We start from the raw sequence: 22242 nt of genomic DNA, 5'->3' as shown, positions 1-22242 counted from the left end.
CTGGTTTGATCTCCTTGAAGTCCAAGAGACTCTCAAGAGTCTTTTCCAACACCACAGCTCAAAAGCTTCAATTCTTTGGCAATCAGCTTTCTTTATGGTTCAACTCTCACATCCATATATGACTATTAGATAAGCCATAGCTTTGACGAGACGGACCTTTGTTGAGAAGTTATGTCTCTGCTTTTTAATATGCTGTCTAGGTTATAAGCTATAGAACATACTATATATGCTACATTTGATGTTGTACACAGCATTTACATGTTAAATATGTAGTCTTATATTTAAGTGTAAAACCACAGATCGTTATTAAGCTGTCACCAATTAGAGTTAATTATATGGTCCACTGATGGTTGAAGTAAAGCTCTATTAATTTTTATGCTGTTTATAATGTTTGAACAATATATCACAATATAAAGATACTTGAATCATAACACTTGCATTATATAAAGTGATGACTATCAATTATTGAGACAAGAATAGCAGAATATTAATTTCCTGAAAGAATCTTCAAGATCATCTCCCATAATCCTTTCTCTAACTGAGGTCCAGAGAGGTAAAATGAAAAGGCCAAGATTATATATTCAGTTAAAAACAAAGTCAACAATAGAATTCTCATTTTCTGATTATTATTCTGCCCTATCCATCTGAGGTCTGAGATATACCTAAGCATATAACCTTCTTCCAAATGCCATCTTGAACCACATTATCCAGCTCCTTATTCCTACTCCTTTCTTAAATCTTCTCTAGCTTTCTGTCCATGAGTAGTGACCAGTTTAAAACTTTGGGTTAAGTGAATGCCACAGTATTTATTAAGACTATGTATGCATCTGTATACATATGTAAGAACAAACAAAGATTTTCTCAGATACATTCTGTGTGTTTACTTTTTTTGTTTGTTTTCAATTTATTTTTAACTGAAGGATAATTGTTTTACAATATTGTGTTGGTTTCTGCCATACATCAACATGAATCAGCCATAAGTATACATATGTTCCCTCTCTCTTGAACCTCCCTCCCACCTCTCACCTATTCTGTCCCTTTAGTTTGTCACAGAGCCCCAGTTTGAGTTCCCTGAGTCATATAGCAAATTCCCACTGGCTATCTATTTTACATATGGTAGTGTATATGTTTCCAAGCTACTCTCTCCATTCATCTCATCCCATCCTCTCTTCCCCTCCCCACTTACCATGTCCACAATGTTTACTTTTGATGAAGGATTAACTATATTCACAGGATTTTCTAAACTTCATAGTTACCTGAATCTCAAGACATTTGTTACATGTTACAAGCAAGGAACTAAATAAAATATAAGAGGTGTTTACAAGTTGAACGTACTGTTTCTATTTCTGAGAATGTACATGTGGGGGTGTGTTGTTCAACTTACTTTTTGAGTAGGAAACGTATTTTACAAATCAAACTTTTAAAAGTATAAAGTGAAATCTCTCTTCTAACCTCCAGTCTACTCAACTCCTATCCTCACATGAAACAATATACTTAGGTTTTAACTAGGGATTTTCTCTCTTAAAACTCAATATTCAAAAACAAAGATCTTGGCATCCAGTCCTATAGCTTCATGGCAAATAGATGGGGAAACAATGGAAACAGTGAGAGACTTTATTTTCTTGGGCCCCAAAATCACTGTAGATGGTCACTGCAGCCATGAAATTAAGACGCTTGCTCCTTGGAAGAAAAGCTATGGCCAACCTAGACAGCATATTAAAAAGCAGAGACATTATCCCTCCAACAAAGGTCTGTCTAGTCAAAGCTTTGGTCTTTCCAGTAGTCATGTATGGATGTGAGAGTTGGACTATAAAGAAAGCTGAGCACCAAAGAAGTGATGCTTTTGAACTGTGGTGTCATGATTGAGTGACTAAGCACACATAAACATAAGTGCATACCCTTTGCCCATTTTGCCTCTGGATCGTTGATTTTTTTTAAATTATATTTCTATTAGGCTTTTAATATTAGAGGAATTAATCCTTTTTCTGGTGGTATGACTTTAAAATGTTTTATTTTTGCTATTTACATTTTGAATTAGAAATTTTTTCCATATAAATTTTTATTTGTATGTGATAGAATTTATCAAATTTTTCAGTCTTTTGAATTTTGTATTTTGAGAGAAGGCTTTTCTATAGCAAATATAACATACCTATTTACTCCCTGGTTTCTTCTAGTATTTTAATGGTGTCACATTTTAATGTAAATATTTGATTTATCCATCATGTATTCTGGCATTAGGTGTGGGACCAACTGAATTTTTTTTTTTCCCAAATGGCCACTGACTCATCCCAACCTATTATTTTCCAGCTGATGTGACTGTTGCTGTGGGGGCTATAAGGATAGAAATAGATAGTATTTCCAACACTTGTCAATCCATGGGATAATGTTGGTTGCAAAGATTTGTCTTTTCAAGTTATATCCTGCTAGGAAGTCATCAACGAGATTTTAGTTACTAGAAATGCAGGAAAATGGGAATGCTGTTCATGTGGATTCATCTTACATTAGACCTAAAGGGCCATGCTCAGGAGTGCATCTGGCATTGGGAGTGCTACTGCATTTTACATCTAAAGATACAAGGAAATCAACACGAAATAAGCCATAGTCTCACAGCTAACGTAGCCTTGTATCAGTAATGTCACGTCGATTTTGCTGTATTCTCAAAGGCATGGTCTAAGCATGTACGAAAACACAAACTTTTTAAAAAGCATTGTTAACTGTCCAAATATTATCTCTGGCCTTTTAAGAGTCTGTAACCACCAAACACAATTAAGAGTGAATTGTAAAACTAACCTTGAAGCCACGAAACTTCTAGAAAGCAAAGAATTTGCATTTTGCTGATACACGGCACAACAAAAAATAAAAAAATCAATGTTTGCAAGCAAATAACATTAAAATAGTTGTAATGTTAATGGAATAACAATGAAAGGTACTTCATTATTAGGAGAAGACATTTTTATTCCCTGAAATAAATAAGGGTAAAAACAACTTTTAAGCTATGTAAATTATTTTTAGCAAGTAAGGGAATGCTAAATGCTTCTTGATTTAAAAAAGTTTCAATATGGCATCCAAAAACCCAGAAATCATGAATCTGGACCAGCTTTGGTGAACTTCTTACCCCTCTGAGTCATTTTGAAATTAGGCAACATGATCTGGCAACCAGGTGGAGAAATGTTCAATTAGCAAAGAGTTGCCTACCATCAAAATGGACAAGAATCTGTGTTCTTAGGAAAAGAAAATAGTTTTTTTATTTTTTTCATTTATTTTTATTAGTTGGAGGGTAATTACTTTACAATATTGTAGTGGTTTTTGCCATACAATGACATGAATCAGCCATGGATTTACACGTATTCCCCATCCCAATCCCCCCTCCCACCTCCCTCTCCACCTGATCCGTCTGGGTCTTCCCAGTGCACCAGCCCCAAGCACTTGTCTCATGCATCCAACCTGGGCTGGTGATCTGTTTCGCCCTTGATAATATACATGTTTCGATGCTGTTCTTGACTTTTGGACTCTGTGGGAGAAAATAGTTTTTTTAAAGTTAAGCAGGGTACTGCTGAAGTAAATGAAGGTTAAGTAAGGAAAAATGTGAATAGAGCCACATTATTCACGGGCTCATGCTACACTGCCATGTGAAATCATTAAGTATTTCTTCTTTCAACTAAAGAGAAAGGACAATAAAGGAGAATTTCTGAAACCAACTTTATACTACAGAGATCATTTTGAAAACTGATTTCTAGCAGAAATACAAATTTGTATAACAGTGAAACAGCAGTGTGTTAAGTGAAGACAAGTAGACTTCCTCGTCTGACAGCCACTTCATGTTTACAGAATCACAGTGAATCTGGAAAGGTGATTTTTCCTGTTACAGCATCTCAGATTGAACAAATAAAATTGTTATTTTTGTGAGGTTGATTCTCTGATGGAGCAAAGTGTCAAAAGCATCTTGAATCTGTCCAACACTGATTAAAAAAAAAAAAAAACCACTAAGAATGTTTTTAAAAGTACCATCTGAAGCTTCCACTTTAAAGTCTATATAAGAGAAAAGAACATCTGAAGAAGGCAGAGAAAAACTTTCACAGAAGTATGTCTGTGACTGACAGTGGAATACTACCCAAACAAAAAATGTTTAGCTTTTCTATAAGCTTCTTTTAAGACAGTTCAGATGTAAATGAGCTTGCATATTCTTGTGTGTATAAATATGAAGCATGGCTTTATCTGGTTTGGTATTCTGGCTTAAAAAACAAAAAACAAGGAGAGATCATTCAACTGTGAGAAAATAAGATATAGCTTTCTATAAAAATAATTTACTATCAATATTCTATTTGATATTTCAGTATCTTCACTTGGTAACCCTGAGTGAAATGTCTGGCATGTAATAAGCACTCAAGTTTTCAAAATTCAGTAAAATAACAAAAAAGGGCAAACACGGGCGATTTTCCCTGGCAGGGCAGTAACCAGGACTATGTACTGCTGAGGGCCCACTTCAATTCCTGGTCAGAAAAGTAAGATCCCACAAGCAGCATAGTGTGGCAAAAACAAAAAAGAGGAAAGAAAAATAAAACCTATTACTACCAATATTTTAATTCTGTAGATTAGATTTTATTTACTTTTTCTCTATTTAAGTATGCCCCTCATATGTATCAGGCTTTTTAAAGAAAGTCTTAATGGCTCAAATATTACAGTATATGTACTTTCAATCATTGAAGAGAGGTAGAGTCAAAAATTAAAATCCTGTATAGATTCTTCTCTTAGAATCCATCAAAGAAATCAAGGTGCTGAAATTCTTAAGCAAGTATAGCTTACAAATAACAGCCATCATATTTTAACATGACAAATAAAGATACACGTAACAGATAAATCAGATGAACTTTATCCATCTGCCACCTATTTGAGTTTTAGATTCTGGCAGCTTGGTTAGAGATTATAGAAGACAAAGTCAGGTAGAGATAAGTAAAGGCTGGAAAATAGAGGGCTCAGCCCCACTGATTTTCAGATGAAGAAACAAACCTAGCTCTAAAAGTAAGATAACAGTAAACTGGTCAAATAACTGTCTCTTAAATAAGGCACCACAATGAAGACAAAGGACAAAGCAGTAGCTGTTCTGGAAATGAGATCAGTGAGACCCAGAGCGCTTCCTCCTGATCTCATACCAGTCTGTGTGGACAGTATTTTCCCATCACGTGTGCATGGGAATAACATACAGATGGGCTAGCTGAAAAGCCATGACCAACGGATGGCTTGCTAAGTGGAACAACAAGATGAACTGTTCAGTAAAGTTCTGTAAACACATCCACAGAGAAGATGATATGAAATCCCCGCAGGTCCCTTCAGTATCACTGCTTCTGGGAAGCAGATAGAATTAACAGTCTGCAACTGTTTTCCATTGCCCTTCACTATACAACCACACACGTCCCCTTCCTAGAAGTTAACACATACAGAGGTAAGAGAAAATGAAACCCCCAAAGAATTGCTTGTCCAGAGTCTTATTGTTAAGAGATTCTAACATATTGTTTTCTATGTTTCTATTAAATAATAAAAAACAAACCCACCAGCTATGCTCCAACTTGGCCAACAAAGGTCCATCTAGTCAAAGCTATGGTCTTTCCAGGAGTCATGTATGGATGTGAGAGTTGGATCATAAAGAGAGCTGAGTGCAGAAAAATTGATGCTTTTGAACTGTGGTGTTGGAGAAGACTCTTAAAAGTCCCTTGGACTGCAGGGAGATCAAATCATTCAATTCTAAAGGAAATCAGTCCTAAATATTCACTGGAAGGACTGATGCTGAAGCTGAAGCTCCAATATTTTGGCCACCTGATGTGAAGAATTCATTAGAAAAGACCCTGATGCTAGAAAAAATTGAAGGCAGGAGGAGAAGGGGAGGACAGAGGATGAGATGTTTGGATGGCATCACCAACTCAATGGGCATGAGTCTGAGCAAGCTCCCAGAGTTAGTGATGGACAGGGAGTCCAGGTGTGCTGCAGTCCGTGGGGTCGTGAAGAGTCAGACACGACTCAGTGACTGAACTGAAGCAAGAATATAGTGATCTCATGTCACATGAAACCGAACTCAGTGAGTCTCATGATATCACCATGGCCCCACTAATCCTTCAAATATACACCATGGAATATTACTCAGCCATTAAAAAGAATTCATTTGAATCAGTTCTAATGAGATGGATGAAACTGGAGCCCATTATACAGAGTGAAGTAAGCCAGAAAGATAAAGGCCAATACAGTATACTAACGAATATATATGGAATTTAGAAAGATGGTAATGATAACCCTATATGCAAAACAGAAAAAGAGACACAGATGTACAGAACAGAATTTTGGACTCTGTGGGAGAAGGCGAGGGTGGGATGTTTCGAGAGAACAGCATCGAAACATGTATATTATCTAGGGTGAAACAGATCACCAGCCCAGGCTGGATGCATGAGACAAGTGCTCGGGCCTGGTTCACTGGGAAGACCCAGAGGAATCGGGTGGAGAGGGAGGTAGGAGGGGGGATTGGGATGGGGAATACATGTAAATCCATGGCTGATTCATGTCAATGTATGACAAAACCCACTACAATATTGTAAAGTAATTAGCCTCCAACTAATAAAAATAAATGGGGAGAAAAAAAAAAGAAGTTCTAAAAAAGTGGTTATAATGTGATACCCAGGAAAGCAGTTACCCCGAGGTTTCACAGTGGGCTGTAGGAAGCCCCTCTCTCTACCTTTAAAAGCAAATGAACCTTGCAAAGACTTTCCAAGAAACTGGACCTTGACAGAAAGTTGAGAGCATCATGGATAATATCAAAGTGGAACTTAATATTGCCTCGGATTGGGAATACATCAAAGTTATACCTATATCAGAGAAGAAAGGAAATGTTTAATTTTAGAAAGCACTAAAGCAATAGCTCTCCACTGTGGAAGCCACTGGGAGTTTAAAGGGCACGTGATCCCTGAATCCCTCTTCCCCTGCTTGCCTTCCTCTTCATGCTCACTTTGAGAACCACTATTAAAAGGCATCATAATGAGGGGAAAAGAAAATACCCAGAAAACACAGACCCATTTTAAAAATCCTGGACAAAGAGCAATATAGCTTTACAATGTGGATTTAAGTGGTAAGTAATAATACTTAAACCATATTTTTTGAGCAGGGATTAAAATTCTATCCTGACATTTAAAAGTGTATAACGTTTTCAGTTGGAGGATGGTACTGGAAAAGAGCCTGACAAGGTAAGGATTGCTAAGTATGGATGCAGGCATGGGTTCACACCATCTACATCTTTTCTCCCCAGACCACAGGGAGAAAGGTCCCTCCCAGCTTAAGACTCAACTCTCCGTGGCTAATCTAAAGTTCAGTTTTCCTTTTTCCTCACCTGTTGTCCAGTGTTCAAACTATAATAATTAGGCTTCCATCCCTAAGGCTTCCCTGGTGGCTCAAACGGTAAAGTGTCTGCCTGCAATGTGAGAGACCCAGGTTCAATCCCTGGGTTGGAAAGAACCCCTGGAGAAGGAAATGGCAACCCACTCCAGTATTCTTGCCTGGAAAATTCCATAGATGGAAGAGCCTGGTAGGCTGCAGTCCATGGGATCGCAGAGTCAGACACGACTGAACGACTTCAGTTCACTTTTCCATCCTTAAAACTATCCTTAAGAATACAACAAATATCTCCCCACAGCTCATATCAACAAATTCTTTCCATTCCTTTACTATTTGACTTTGCTGCTATATTTGGTACTATTTCTCACTCTTTGATGGTATTTAGTTAATTAATTTCTAAATTGGAGGATAACTGCTTTACAATGTCGTGTTGGTTTCTGCTATAAAACAGTGTCCGTCAGCTGTGAGTATGCATATATCCACTTTCTCTTGGGCCTCCCTCCCCCTCCCCCATCAGAGCGCGGTCATCAGAGAGCCGCACTGGGTCATCGGAGGGCCCTGGGCTTAGCTCCCTGGCTTAGACAGCGGCTCCCCACTAGTTCCCTACTTTACACTCGGTGGCCTATATCCGTCAGTGCTACCCTCTCAATTCATCCCACCGTCTCCTTCCCCAACTGGGTCCACAAGTCCATCCTCTACATTGCATCTCTATTCCCGCCCTGCAGATAGGTTCATCAGCACCATTTTTCTAGGTTCCATATGTATCTGTTCATATACGATATTTGTTTTTCTTGTTCTGACTTACTTCGCTCTGTATGACAGACTCTTGGTTCATCCGTCTCACTACAACTGACTCGATTTTGTTCCTTTTTATAGTTATTCATTTTTCTTATATTCTTTCTCTAAGAATAGTATGCATTATGCATAAGAACACTATGCGTCCTAAAAGTGGCTCCTACCAGTGACTCCCCTACAAGATTATAAAATACAACAGCGAGGTTAAAAACACAAACTTTATATCCGTTTGTTCATCAATCTATAGTGAGCTACTAAGGAATGGACAGTTCAACTGGTATAATATCCAAATGTGCCAAGCTACTTCATACCGCTTCCTGGAATGCTCTTCTTCACTTGTCAGGTGTAGGTGTTTGGGGAGGTAAATACACAACCTCCCTCACGCCCTCGTCTTAATTGGGAAACAATTTGAGAGACAGATGCAATAGCCAGGCAGGTGAACAAACATATTGTTCCTGATAATGCTGTTCTAGACATATGGCTTAGGTCAACAGCAACAGCAGGCTTCCTTCCCCTGAATTAGTTATGCCAGGGTACAGGAGGATAATTTCAGCCCACAGTCTCAGGAGAGGCACCTCATCTACAAAGCCTGCCTCACAGCAAACAGAAAATGAAATGGTATTCTTCTTCCTGGTAGGCAGACAACCAAAGGGAAGAGAAAAGAGTGACTCACACAAATTCTGGTCCCTCTGTCAAACTCACCAATCAGCTATTCATTTCTTCTTGCAGAGATGGAGTGAAGGAGTGGTTTGGACTATATTAAAGTCTTAGCACACCATGTTGATTAGGAGCTTGTGCTCTAGAAGAGTGTTGTCTGGATCTGAATCTCAGCTATATTGTGCATGCATGTTAAGTCAATTCAGTCATATCCAATTCTTTGTGACCCCATGGACTGCTGCCCACCAGGATCCTCTGTCCATGGGATTCTCCAGGCAAGAATACTGGAGTGGGTTTTTATGCCCACCTCCAGGGGATCTTCCTGATGCAAACACTGAATCCTCATCTCTGCAGCTCCTGCATTGGCAGGCAGATTCTTTACTACTAGCGCCACCTGGGAAACAGGTGGATTTTAATTCAAAGCCTGGATTTGAATCTCAGCTATATTAATCAGCAGCAATTTTAGTTTAGGCACATCCTTAATTTTCCTGTGCTCCAGTTTCCTCAAATCTGAAATGGGTAGTTAATAGCATTAAGTTCATAAGAGCTAAAGGAGGGAGAAAATAGTCAATATTTATAGAGTACTTAGAATAGTGCCCAGTAGATAGTAATATGTTGAACATTTTAAAGCTGGGAAATCCAGTTTCCTAAGAAGAATCATTTATATTACTGAAGCATTTAAAATATGTACCTGCAAGATAATATGCATCTTTACATAGTTTTTATCCCCTTTATGTATCAGTCTCTCATAGTAAATTATGAGTATTTTGAAGTTTTACTACAAGAGGCTGATAAAGGAATGAAAACTATGTACAGATGCATATTATCTTACAGGTACATATTTTAAATGCTTTGTAACATAAATGATTAGATGTTTGGTTTTCTCCATCTTTGCATATTGCTCCTGGCATACCACGTACTCAGTTGTTTACTGAATTAATGAATATGTTAATTTTAAACAGTCTTATCATTTACTTTGTGGTGTAGTACACAGATTAAGGACATCACTTTCTTCAAAAGATTGATACACTTGCTTTACGCTTCACAAAAGTACTTCACTTGCGTCACATTTATAGATTGTCATTGCTCTTATGAAAATTAAATTCCGCTAATAAAGTACTTAACAAAAGAATAAAATTTTAAAACAAATCACAGTTAGATGCAAGTGTCAGCTACAGCTGTAGCGGCGACCAGATGGCACAGATTAGTACAGTGCAAGGAGAGCTTGTTTACAAAAGGGCTGCTCACTAAGGGGGTAGAAGGGGAATGCATGGACACCGGCAGCCAAGCTGCCACCACATATAGGCCCAAACAGGTGAACAGAGGAAAGAGAGGTATCTAGGACCAAGTAAGAGTCATATAAAACGGCACAGTTGGAGAGAAGCAATGACTTACAATTGCATGACATAGCCAGCATTAGGCTACCTTCAAGGATAGGCCAAGGGAATAAATACCCAGCCCCACTCTGATCTGCCACAACTCTCCATGGGCCAAACCCAGCCAGAAAGCAGAGGGCTAGCAGCTCTGTTGATGTGTCCACTCAGTTCAGCCTTCCAGGGCAGGGAACAAGGTGGAGAAGGGTAGAAGGTGGACCTGGTGGGGCTAAAAGAAAACATCCAGTATAGTACAGTGTACAAAGTTCCCAAAAGAAATTCGAAAAAACAGCACAATTAATTTTGTTCTTCCACATGATTCAGTACAACAAACATGTAACCCACAATTCATTCAAATTAAAGTCTTATCCATTTGTCAACTATTTCCTAAACTTTGAATGTGTGCGGGAAAATGCATTGTGTCAGTAACACAAAAATGAATGATGTGGGGTCCCTCCTCCCAAGCAGCTTACTGTCTTAACAGAAGACCAGCAGGGTAGAATGAATCAAATGTGATAACAAATGGAGCAGATAAAGCATTCCATGTTTAAGTTTTTAAAATCCACTTGAATTACAGTGATTTCTACCAAAACTAGTTTGTATACTTCAATCTATAGCACCTTTTTCTGTCCAACCAGAATAATAATTTGGCTTAATTCTGGGGGGAAAAAAAAGTTGGTCATATTTAAATAATATACAATATTTCATAAATAACAAAACTAATTATCAATCAACAACTGGCAAAGCTAGAGGGAAAAGGCCAGAATAATTACTGATCTAACAAAACTTAATTTACTACTAGGAAGACACAAAAAAATATAAAACATTGCTTTATATTTCTGTAAACATCATATACACATAAAGTAAAAATAAAAAGAATAAAATTTGTACATTTTAATGATGTTTGTTAAGGTTATAAACATAAAACAGAAACAGACCACAAATTAATCATGTAAAAATGTTTAATCTACTCTACTCATATACATATTTAACTATCTATACTCAGTAATAAAATATTTACAATAAAATCAGTATTTTTGGTGTAAATAAGGCTCAAACCAGTCAACCCTAAAGGAAATCAACCCTGAATACACAATGAAAGTAAATGCTGAAGCTGAAGCTCCAATACTTTGGCCACCTGGTGTGAAGAGATGACTCACTGGAAAAGACCCGAATGCTGGGAAAGTTTGAAGACAAAAGGAGAATGGGGTGGCAGAGGATGAGATGGTCAGACAGCCTCTCTGACTCAATGGACATGAAGTTGAGCAAACTCCAGGAGATAGTGGAGGACAGAGGAGCCTGACCTGTGACACTCCACGGAGTTGCAGAGTCAGACACAACTTAGCAACTGAACACCAACAATAAGACAATGTTAATCATAGCTCTACACAGAAACATAAAGCATATTCAGTGAGTTACTTTATATTTAGAACAATGTAATCAATAACCTGGCCCATTTTTCCAAAACACAATTAACATAAGGGAGCCACTGTTTGATTCTCAGAAATAGACTATAAACTATATCCAGTTCTGCTAACATCAGGAGGATGCCCTATGAAAGTATCTCAGTTTCAACTTCACTTGAAAGAGGTAAAGAGCAAACAAAATAGAATTCTGGTGACTAAAATAAGGTGTAACAGTAAATGTATATTACAGAGGATTAAGAAAATGAATAGCAAATTCTCCTCAGACACCATCAATCTCTTTCTTTTGTTAATCCTTCCACACATCTGGGCAGAATACAGGAATGCAAGCAGTAAGATTCAGTGCTTACCAAACAGTAATTTTTCTTTCCTTTTAGTTGTTGACACCTAAAATTATCGGAATAGAAAAGTATGAACAAAATTCTAAATAGTCCTGTTGATCTCTTTTCTTTCACAGTCCCTTAAACTAATGGCTTTCAAGACTCCAGGATCAGAATAATAGAGAGCAGACATTCATAGGACCTTGAGTTCTACATCAATTTTACAAATTCTTGATGCAGAGTATGCTCCCCTCCAAAATGTATCATGTTGGTATGGGTTAGTTTAATACTATTGTGGTGCTTGACCTTTCTATAAACAACAGCTTTTACCACAGAAATCCCCTGAAGTCCATGCTGTTTTCTTGAATGAAACTACCTCCTGAGAATCAAATGTATTTGAGAGAAAATATGGGATAAGTATGGGCTTCCCCGATGGCTCAGCAGTAAAGAATCCACCAGCAATTCAGGAGCTGCAGAGATGCGGGTTCAATACCCACATCAGGAAGACCCCCTGGAGGAGGTCAGGGCAATCCACTGCAGTATTCTTGATGGGGGAGTCCCATGGACAGGGAATCTGTTGGGCTATAGGCAGTAGAGCTGCAAAGGGTTGGACATGACTGAAGCAACTTAGCATTCATGCACACATGGAACAAATATATCAATCTTAGAATAACCTAAATATTGATTCTGCCGATGTTTGAACCATCTGCACATTAAAATTCTTCCCATGAAATAGTATATAATAGTCATTACTACAATAATCCTCTAAATGACTTGTCAAGTAACAATGTTTATTAAGCAATTAGGATGATGAAGATCCATTAGTATACAACTCTAAATGATGATAGAAAGAGGAAATTTTCTTTGATTCATAAATTAAAGATAATTATGTCTAAAAGTAAGGAGTCATGGAAAAAACTTAGAGACTTGCAGTGTATGTGTGTGTGTACACCTACATACAGATGTGAGATAATAAAAATATGAACAAAAACTCAATTATTCAGTGAATACTTATGGAGCCTTCTCTTTACACACTATGATAGGTGGACACAAGCTACTTAAACATTAATGAACTAGACATGGTTTCTGATTTCTTGGAGCTTTCAGTCCAGTCAAGAACAATACCAAGTTAAAAAAAAAAATTGCAGCATCAACTAATAGGTACCTCCACGTGGTGTGTTTGGGTCGTAAGGCAGCAATTGGGAGCAGCACTTAAACTGGGTTTGGGACGTTCCAGTAAAGCACCCTCCTCCTCCCCCTGGGAAAGGAAGCTGATCACTAGGGTTCACAGAGAAGTCAGGTGAATGTAATGAAAGACAGTTCTTGAGACTGAGAAAACAAACCAAAAAAAAAAAAAAAATGCCAAGGACCTAAGATAAAAGAAAATGGCATTTCCTCAAATTTGAAAGTATTTTTGCCTGAATAGAACCCAGACTTTGGAGAGCTGGTAGTGTAAGAATAAAACTGGAAGAGTATGCAGGTAAACAGGGCCAGGTCACTGAGGGCCTTTTATCTGTTGAGGCTGAGGATACATGAGGAAAGAGGAGTGGAAAAGTCCTGCAAGCAAAGAGAATGGTAAAGTACATGAGAAAGCCCCTCCCCTCTACACCTCAGTTTCCCCTCCTTTCTGGTGGGCAGGCAGGAGAAGTTTGAGTCAATGCTCTCTAGGAGCCTGATCCGTTCTGACACTGGGAATCCATGGACTAGCAAGGTCTGGCAGTAAACCAATCTGTAAAGCAAAGAAATACCGGGAGCTTGGGACTGACATATAAACATGACCACGGGTAAAATCGGCAGCTAGTGGGAACCTGCAGTAGGCACATGGAGCTCAGTTCGGTGCTCCGCGTGGATCTAGATGGATGGGATGGGGGAGCCGAGAGAGAGGTCCAAGAAGAAAGGGGTATACGTGTACATACAACTGACTCCTGCCGTTGTACAGGAGAAACTAACACAACATTGTAAAGCAACTATGTCCCCAACTTAAAAAGAAAAAGTCAAGATACAGGTTAATGTTGATGGCAGGTATGAATGGGATGAAGCACGCAGACGGTTTACAGGTTGTCTGAACAAGAACTGATTTCCTAATGTGGACGGTAGTTATTGGAATGCTTGCTTTTAAAAAATTCACTAAACTATAAATTACTTTTTCATGGTTTTCTGTATGTGTTTTACTTCATGATTTTAAAAGCATTTCAAAAATTCAACTCAATTATATATAACTTCATGATAAACTGCACATGATAAGTTTATTGTGCTGAAAGAAAAATATATTAAAGTACTTAAATACATGCACGATAATCAGCCTTTTGACAAAAATACTTACACATTCACATGTAACAAGAGACTTTCATTTTTAAAAAAAAAAAAAATCTCTCAAATTCTATCTACCCTCAGAGAGTGTAACCTTCTGCAAAATATGAAAAGGAAGTGGTATGATTTTTATCAAAGTTTGAAATTCAACCAGAGCTTAGATGGTAAAGAATCTGCCTGCAAGACTGGAGACCCCAGTTCAATCCCTGGGTCGGGAAGATCCCCTGGAGAAGGAAATGGCAATCCACCCCAGTATTCTTGCCTGGAGAATTCCTTGGACAGAGGAGCCTGGTGGGCAACAGCCCACAGGGTTGCAAAGAGTACCGGACACGATTGAGTGACAGACATACACAGAGAGTGAGATTATATTTCTAGATTTCAAGCCTTCAGGCCTACAAATTGTGAAAACTTTCAGAAAATTACTTAATTTATATAGGAGTTATCTTGTCATTCAGAGTCAGCAAGTACAGTAAACTGCAGAGTAGCTACTGATTCAATTTTGGATAAGTATTTGAGAAACGCTATTGGTATTTTACACTCAAACTACATTCTGATTCACAGTCACAATAATAAAGTACTGTCACAAATGCTCATCATCAGAATTTAAGGGAAAAACAACTGCCATAATTTTCACTAAAATAATAAGTTCACAATCTTATTCTCATTTCTTAAACTATTCCCAGGAAATACAATGATACGTCTAAATGGCCTGAAACTGTCAATAATTCTTTGTGTGGTATATTAAAATTCAGTGATGCAGAGGACAGTTTGGCAGTTTCTTTCTTACAAAATTGACCATACACTTACCGTAGTATCCAGCAATCATGCTTTTTGATATTTACCCAAAGGAGGTGAAAACTTATGTCCACACAAAAACCTGTACCTGGATGTTTATTCATAATTGTTAAACTTTATTCATAATTGTTAAAATTTAGAAGCAACTGAAATGCCCTTCAGTAGGTAAATATGGGTAAATAAACTCTGGTACATAGAGACTGTTGGCTCAGAGGGTAGAGAATCCACCTGCAATGAGGGAGACCTGGGTTTGATCCCTGGGTTGGGAAGATCCCCTGAAGATGGGCAAGGCAACCCACTGCAGTATTCTTGCCTGGAGAATCCCCATGGACAGAGGAGCCTGGCGGGTTAGACTCCATGGGGTCGCAAAGACTCGGACATGACTGAGTGACTCAGCACAGCACACAGAGACAACAGGATATTATTCAGGACTAAAATGTAGTTACCCATCAAGCCATGAAAAGACATGGAGGAAACCTAACTGCATTTTACTGAAGGAAAAGAGTCAACCTGAAAAGGCTATATACTATCTGATTTTAACCATATGACATTCTGGAAAAGGGAAAGCTGTGAAGACAGTAAAAAGATCAGTGGTTGCCATGGTTGCAGATAGAGACAGGAGGATGACTAGGTGGAACAGAGAAGATTTTTAAGGTGTTGAAAATACTTTCATGATACTATAATGATGGGTACATGTCTTTACACATTTGTCCAAACCAATAGAATGTATAACACTAAAAGTGAACCCCAATGTAAATGATGTACTTGGGGTAGTGATTTTGTGTCAATATAGATTAATCAATTCCATCAAATATACCTTAGGCAGGAGATGTCAATAATGGGAGGTTCTGCATGTCTGGGGACAGGGAATGTATAAGAAATAGCTGGACCTTTCTCTCAATTTTGCTGTGAACTTAAAACTGCTCCAAAGAAATTGTCTTAATAAAAAATACAGAAAACTCAACATTCAAACCTGGTTTGAGATGGTGGCGTAGAAGGATGTGTGCTCATCTCCTGTGAGAGCACCAAAATTGTAACTAGCTGTTGAACAACCATCGACAGGAGGATGCTGGAACCCACCTAAAAAAGACACCCCACATCCAAAGACATGCAGTGAGATGGTAGGAGGGGCATAATCATGATAAAATCAAATCCCATAATCACCAGGTGGGTGATCCACAGACTGGAGAACAATAACACCAAAGAAATTTTCACACTATTGTGAAGGTTCTGAAGCCTGCATCAGACTTCCCAGCATGGGGATCTGTCAAAGGGACTGAGAATCCCCAAGAATCTGGCCTTGAGGGCCAGCAGGTCTTACTTATAGGCCTTCCAGAGGACTGAGGGAAACACTGCAGTCTCGGAGGGCACAAACAAAATTTTGCATACACCAAGACCCAGAGGAGAGCAATGCTGATCCCACAGGATACTGAACCAAAACTACCTGCTAGTGTTAGAGGAGCTCCTGCGGAGGTGTGGATTGGCAGGCGCTCACCACAGGGACTGGGGCACTGAGAGGTCGTCATTGACGTGGACCCCAGGGCTGGGTTGCCTCAGGCCAAACAACTACTGGGGAGGGGGGAGGGAGTGCAATCCCACCCAACAGCAGATAATTGGATTAAACCTTTATTGAGCAAGGCTCTGCCCACCAGAGCAAGACCCAGTTTTTCCCATCGCCAGTCCCTTCCATCAAGAAGAGAACTAGCCTGTTAGCCTCATCCATCAGAGGGCAGACAGAAGAAGCAAGAAGAAGCACACCTCATAGCCGCTAAAAAACAAAAACCATATTACTGGAAGTTAATCATGATGAAAAAGAAAGTTATGTCCCAGTTGAAGGGACAAGATAAAATCCCAGAAAAACAACTAAATGAAGTGGAGATAGGCAACCTTCCAGAAAAACAATCCAGAATAATGATAGTGAATATGATTCAGGATCTCAGGAATAGAATGGAGGCAAAGACTGAGAAGATGCAAGAAATGTTTACCAAAGACCTAGAAGAACTAAGGAACAAACAAACAGAGATGAATACTACACTAGAAGGAATTCACAGCAGAATAACTGAGGCAGAAGTATGGATAAATGGCCTGGAGAACAGAATGGTGGAAATCACTGCTGCAAAACAGAATATAGAAAAAAAGAATGAAGACAGTGTAAGAGACCTCTGGGACAACATTACACATTATAGGGGTCTCAGAGGAAGAAAAGAGAGAGAAAGGACCTGAGAAAATATTTGAAGAGATAATAGCTGAAAACTTTCTGAACTTGGGAAAGGAAATAGCCAAGTCCAGGAAGCACAGGGTCTCAGGAAGGATAAACCCAAGGAGGAACACACCAAGACACATGGTCATCGAACTGACAAAAATTAAAGTCAAGATAAAATATTAAAAGCAAGAAGGGGGAAATGACAAATAGCACACAAGGGAACTCCCATGAGCCTATCAGCTGATTTTTCAACAAACTCTGCAATCCAGAAGGCAACAGCATGGTATATTAAATGTGATGAAAGGGAAGAACCTACAAGCAAGAATACTCTACCCAGCAAGACTCTCTTTCAGATTTGATGGAGAAATCAAAAGCTTTCCAGACAAGCAAAAGTTAAAAGAATTCAGCACCACCAAACCAGCTTTACAACAAACGACAAAGGAACTTCTCTAGGAAGGAAACACAAGAGGAGGAAAAGACCTGCAGAAAATAAACCCAAAACAATTAAGAAAATGGTAATAGGACATACATGTCATTACCTTAAATGTAAATGGATTAAATGCGCCAATCAAAAGACATAGGCCAGTTGAGTGGATGAAAACATGTGCATGTATCCACTTCCACTTACCACATGACTCTGCTTGATCCCCCCGCAAAATTGTATGTGATTATTTTACATCATTAAGTTAATCATGTTCCCACTATGGCTTGCAATTATAATTATCTTTTATTTTTTGTCTGCTATTGATTGTGAAAACTGATAAACATCTGTTACTGTTGTGAAAAAAGTTATATATATATATATATATATATATATATATATATATAATGTGGCTTACAGAAGCCAAAAGAACAAGATTTGAGCCAACAAGACCTCAATTGAGTACTGATTTTTGGCTTTCCTTTGATGCAACCTGGGCCTGTTTCCTTACATGTAAAATAGGGATGATTCTATTTTAACAAATCATAATGAGGCTTAAAGGATGTAATGATTTCAAAGCATTTATCACAGAAAATAACACATAAACATTCAGATATTTTAGAAGTATTAGTAGAGGCAGACATCATAATTTTAGAGAGTGGGTGTAAGTTGCTAGGAAACAGGAAGACAAGTAAGACTGCATCTTTTTTTAGTATAGAAAAATAAGAAAGTAAGGTTAGAGATAAGCAATTTTAGTCAAATAATTACCTTTACTAAAATAAAGTTTTCATTAATAAATAATGTTTTCATTAATAAAATTTTGTTTTATTTTTCAAATCACTACTTTTATCAGAATTTTTAAACAACCCTCTTTATAAAGTTATGATATCACAGTAAATCTCACCTTACAATGACTCAAAGAAGTCAAGGTAAGTTTTGACATTTTCAAGGTATGGAGATATGAAAGTAAACATTAACATACAATAATGAAATTCTGTATATATTTCCAAAGTAGTTCATATTAAGTATATTTGAAAAGAAAAAGTGAAAGTGAAGTTGCTCAGTCGTGTCTGACTCTGTGACCCCATGGACTGTAGCCCACCAGGCTCCTCCATCCATGGGATTTTCCGGGCAAGAATACTGGAGTGGGTTGCCATTTCCTTCTCCAGGAAATCTTCCTGACCCAGGGATTGAACCCGGGTCTTCCGCATTGTAGGCAGGCGCTTTATTGTCTGAGCCACCAGGGAAGTCTTAACTTCAGTGATATCACCAAAAATTAATAAACTGAAAAAAAGAACTGAACTATAGAGTGGAAATAAAATGCCCAAGAAAGTCTAAACTGGCATATGAGAAAAGAACTATAAAAAGAATTGTAATAAAAAGACAGACAAACAGATCAATAGATAATATAACTTAGCTATATGGGAAAAGTGGTGCAGGTTTGGGGACCAAAGAAGTCTGTTTTGAATCCTAATTCTATCATTTATTGGGTGACTTTGAGAAAACTACTTTAGGTCTCCAAAATTTGGCTTCCTCATTTGGAAAATGAAAATATATATGCTTTACAATATTTCTGTTAAGAATAAATTTGTTCAAATATATCTGCCCATTGTAGGGATTCAGTAAACTATAACTGAAATCATTATCATTATTTAATACAATGTTATCCTTCAAAAGTAGCATGAATAAATCATTCCTATAATTCTGGATATATGTAAACTCACAATATACCACACATAGAGCAATTCATTCTGATAGTTCGAATGTGCAGATCATGCAATGAAATTTTTAGATGGACTTAGTTAATTCTGTTTGCTTTCTGTTTCACTGATTCATGCTCTTATCTTTCTTATTATCTTACTTCCTTAGGGTTTAATTTCTTTTTATTTCTCTAGCTTTTAAAAGTAAAAATTTAGATCACTGTTTTCAAACATTTTATTTGAATACAAGTTTTAAAGTTATTTATTTCTCTCTAAACACTATTTTAGCTGCATTGTACGAATTTTGATATTTGTCTCTTTATTATCATTTAGTTTGATATACTACAAACTTGCCTGGTGATTTCTTTTTTGACTCAGACATTGATTAGGAATAAGTATTTTGTTTAATTGACAAATAATTGAGATTTTTCTGTTTTATTTTTATCTCTAAGTTAATTCTGTTGCAGTCAGGGAATATACTCCACATAACTTCAATCTTTTGAAATACATAGTTTATGGCCCAATGTATAACCTTATTGTTGAATATTAAATAAGTATGTAAAAAGAATATTTATTTTGTAGCTGTTGAGTGTAATATTATATAAATGAGAATTAAGATTGTTCATTGTTGTTGTTATTTGTTGCTTAGTAGCTAAGTCATGTTTGACTCTCCGCCACCCTGTGGACTGTAGCCTGCCACGTTGCTCTGTCCACGGGATTTCCCAGGCAAAAATACTGGAGTGGGTTGCACTTTCCTTCCCCAGGGAAGGAAGTTCATAGTGTTGCTCAAATCCTTCATATCTTATTTGATTTTTTAACCTATTTATTCAATTAATTACTGAGAGAAAGGTATTAAAATCTCCAACTATTTTTTGCATTTCTCCCTTTAGTTTTTTTTTTTTTTTGACACATTACTTTTGAAACTCTGTTATTAAGTAGACATGTAGAGCTGTCTTCCTGATTATTTAACCCTTTTACTATATGGTTCTCTTTATCTATTTGTCTCTTAAATTATTTCAAGAATTTTAAAACTAATTATTATGTGTCTCCCTTTACCTCTGGTAGACCTCCTGGCTGAAATATACTTTGTCAGTTTTAATACAATCACACTGGCCTGCTCTTCTTTACTCTTTGCATACCATATTTTCTCCATTCTTTTACTTTTGATATGTTTGAATCTTTGTGTGTAAAGGCACTTAAAGATAGCATACATTTGCTTATTTATGTAGTCTTATAATCTCTGATTTTAATTGGAGTGTCCAGCCCATTTACACTTGATATAATTATTAACACATATTTTCCTATTTGTTTTCCATTATCACCTGTGTTTTCTGTTCCTCCTTTAATAATTTTTTAGGCTAAGCAAAAATTATTTCAGTTTTATATTTTAGCTTTACAATTGGGTTTTTAGCTATATTTCATAATATTCCACCAGTGGTTGCCTTCAGAATCACAAAATACATCCCAAGCTTAACAAAGTTTCCTTAGAATTAAGAATATTTTATCACTTCAAGTAAAATGTAAAACCCCTACAACAGAGTAATTCCATTTAATCACCTTCATTTTTGGTTCACTATAAAACTTCATATATTTCATTCCACTACAACTCCCATATTACTAATGTTATATTATTTCTTCTTTAAAAATAAACTGATTTTTAAGAGAAAAAGCTTTTACATCAAAAGTCTTTTGTATTTACCTATATAGTTACCACTTTGGTTCTTCTCATTTTTTTCTGTACATTAAAGTTTCTACCTAGTATCATTTTTATCTTAAAAAACTTCCTTGAGCATTTTTAAAAAGTATATCACCAGATCTGTTGGTGAATTTTCGCAGCTTACATGCATCTAAAATGTTACTATTTTACCATCTTTTTGGAGGATATTTTCAATAGGTAAAGTATTCTAGAATAACAATTCTTATTTTCCTCTCAGTGCTTTAAAGATGAAGTTATATTTGTTCTTGCCTCCACTGTTCCTGATGAGAAGTCAGCTGCTATTCTTTTTTTGTAATCCTTCATGTGATTAATCTGTCTTTTCTTAACTCTAGTTCAGATAGGTACATGCACCCCAATGTGTACAGCACCATTATTTACAATAGCCAAGACATGAAACTAATCTAAATGCCCATCAACAGAAGAACGGAATACTAGTCATCCATTAAAAAATGACATAATGCTAGTTGCAATAGCATGGATGGAACTAGAGATCATCAGACTAAGTGAAGTAAGCTGGACAAAGGGAGACAAACATTAGATGATATCCCTTACGTGTAGAATCTAAAGTATGATACAAATGGATTTATTTACAAAACAGAAACAGACTCACAGACCCAGAATACAAACTCATGGATACCAGAGGAAAAAAGGGATAGGAAGGAATCAATTAGGAGTTTGAGACCATCAGATATACACTACTATATGTAAAATAGATAAACAACAACTGAAGACATCTGTTGGATCCTAGAAAAAGCGAGGGGATTCCAGAAAGACATCTACTTCTGCTTCACTGACTACGCTAAACACTTTGACTGTGTGGATCACAACAAACTGTGCAAAATTCTTCAAGGGATGGGAATTCCAGACCACCTACCTACCTCCTGATAAATCTGTATGCAGGTCAAGAAACAACAGAACTGGACATGGAACAACAGACTGGTTCAAAATTGGGAAAGGAGTACATGAAGGCTCTATACTGTCATTCTGCTTATTTAACTTATATGCAGAGTACATCATGCAAAATGCCTAGATCGATGAAGCTCAAGTTGGAATCAAGATTGCCGGGAGAAATATCAATAACCTCAGATATGCAGATAACACCACCCTTATGGCAGAAAGTGAAGAGGCACTAAAGAGCCTCTTGATGAAGGTGAAA

General features: G+C 37.3%; 1 long non-coding RNA gene across 1 annotated transcript; it reads left to right on the top strand.

Annotated features, from left to right (window-relative positions):
- Positions 1–291: 291 nt before the first annotated feature.
- Positions 292–21963, top strand: LOC122701028. Its single transcript, XR_006342899.1, has 4 exons — positions 292–302; positions 15977–15981; positions 17830–17833; positions 21817–21963. It is a non-coding gene; the product is annotated as an uncharacterized LOC122701028 (long non-coding RNA).
- The last annotated feature ends 279 nt before the right edge of the window (positions 21964–22242 follow it).

This window comes from Cervus elaphus, chromosome 9 (assembly GCF_910594005.1).
Source record: "Cervus elaphus chromosome 9, mCerEla1.1, whole genome shotgun sequence".
Lineage (NCBI taxonomy): Eukaryota > Metazoa > Chordata > Mammalia > Artiodactyla > Cervidae > Cervus > Cervus elaphus.
Note: the sequence above shows the minus strand (reverse complement) of the source record. Positions and strands in the feature narration are given on the sequence as shown.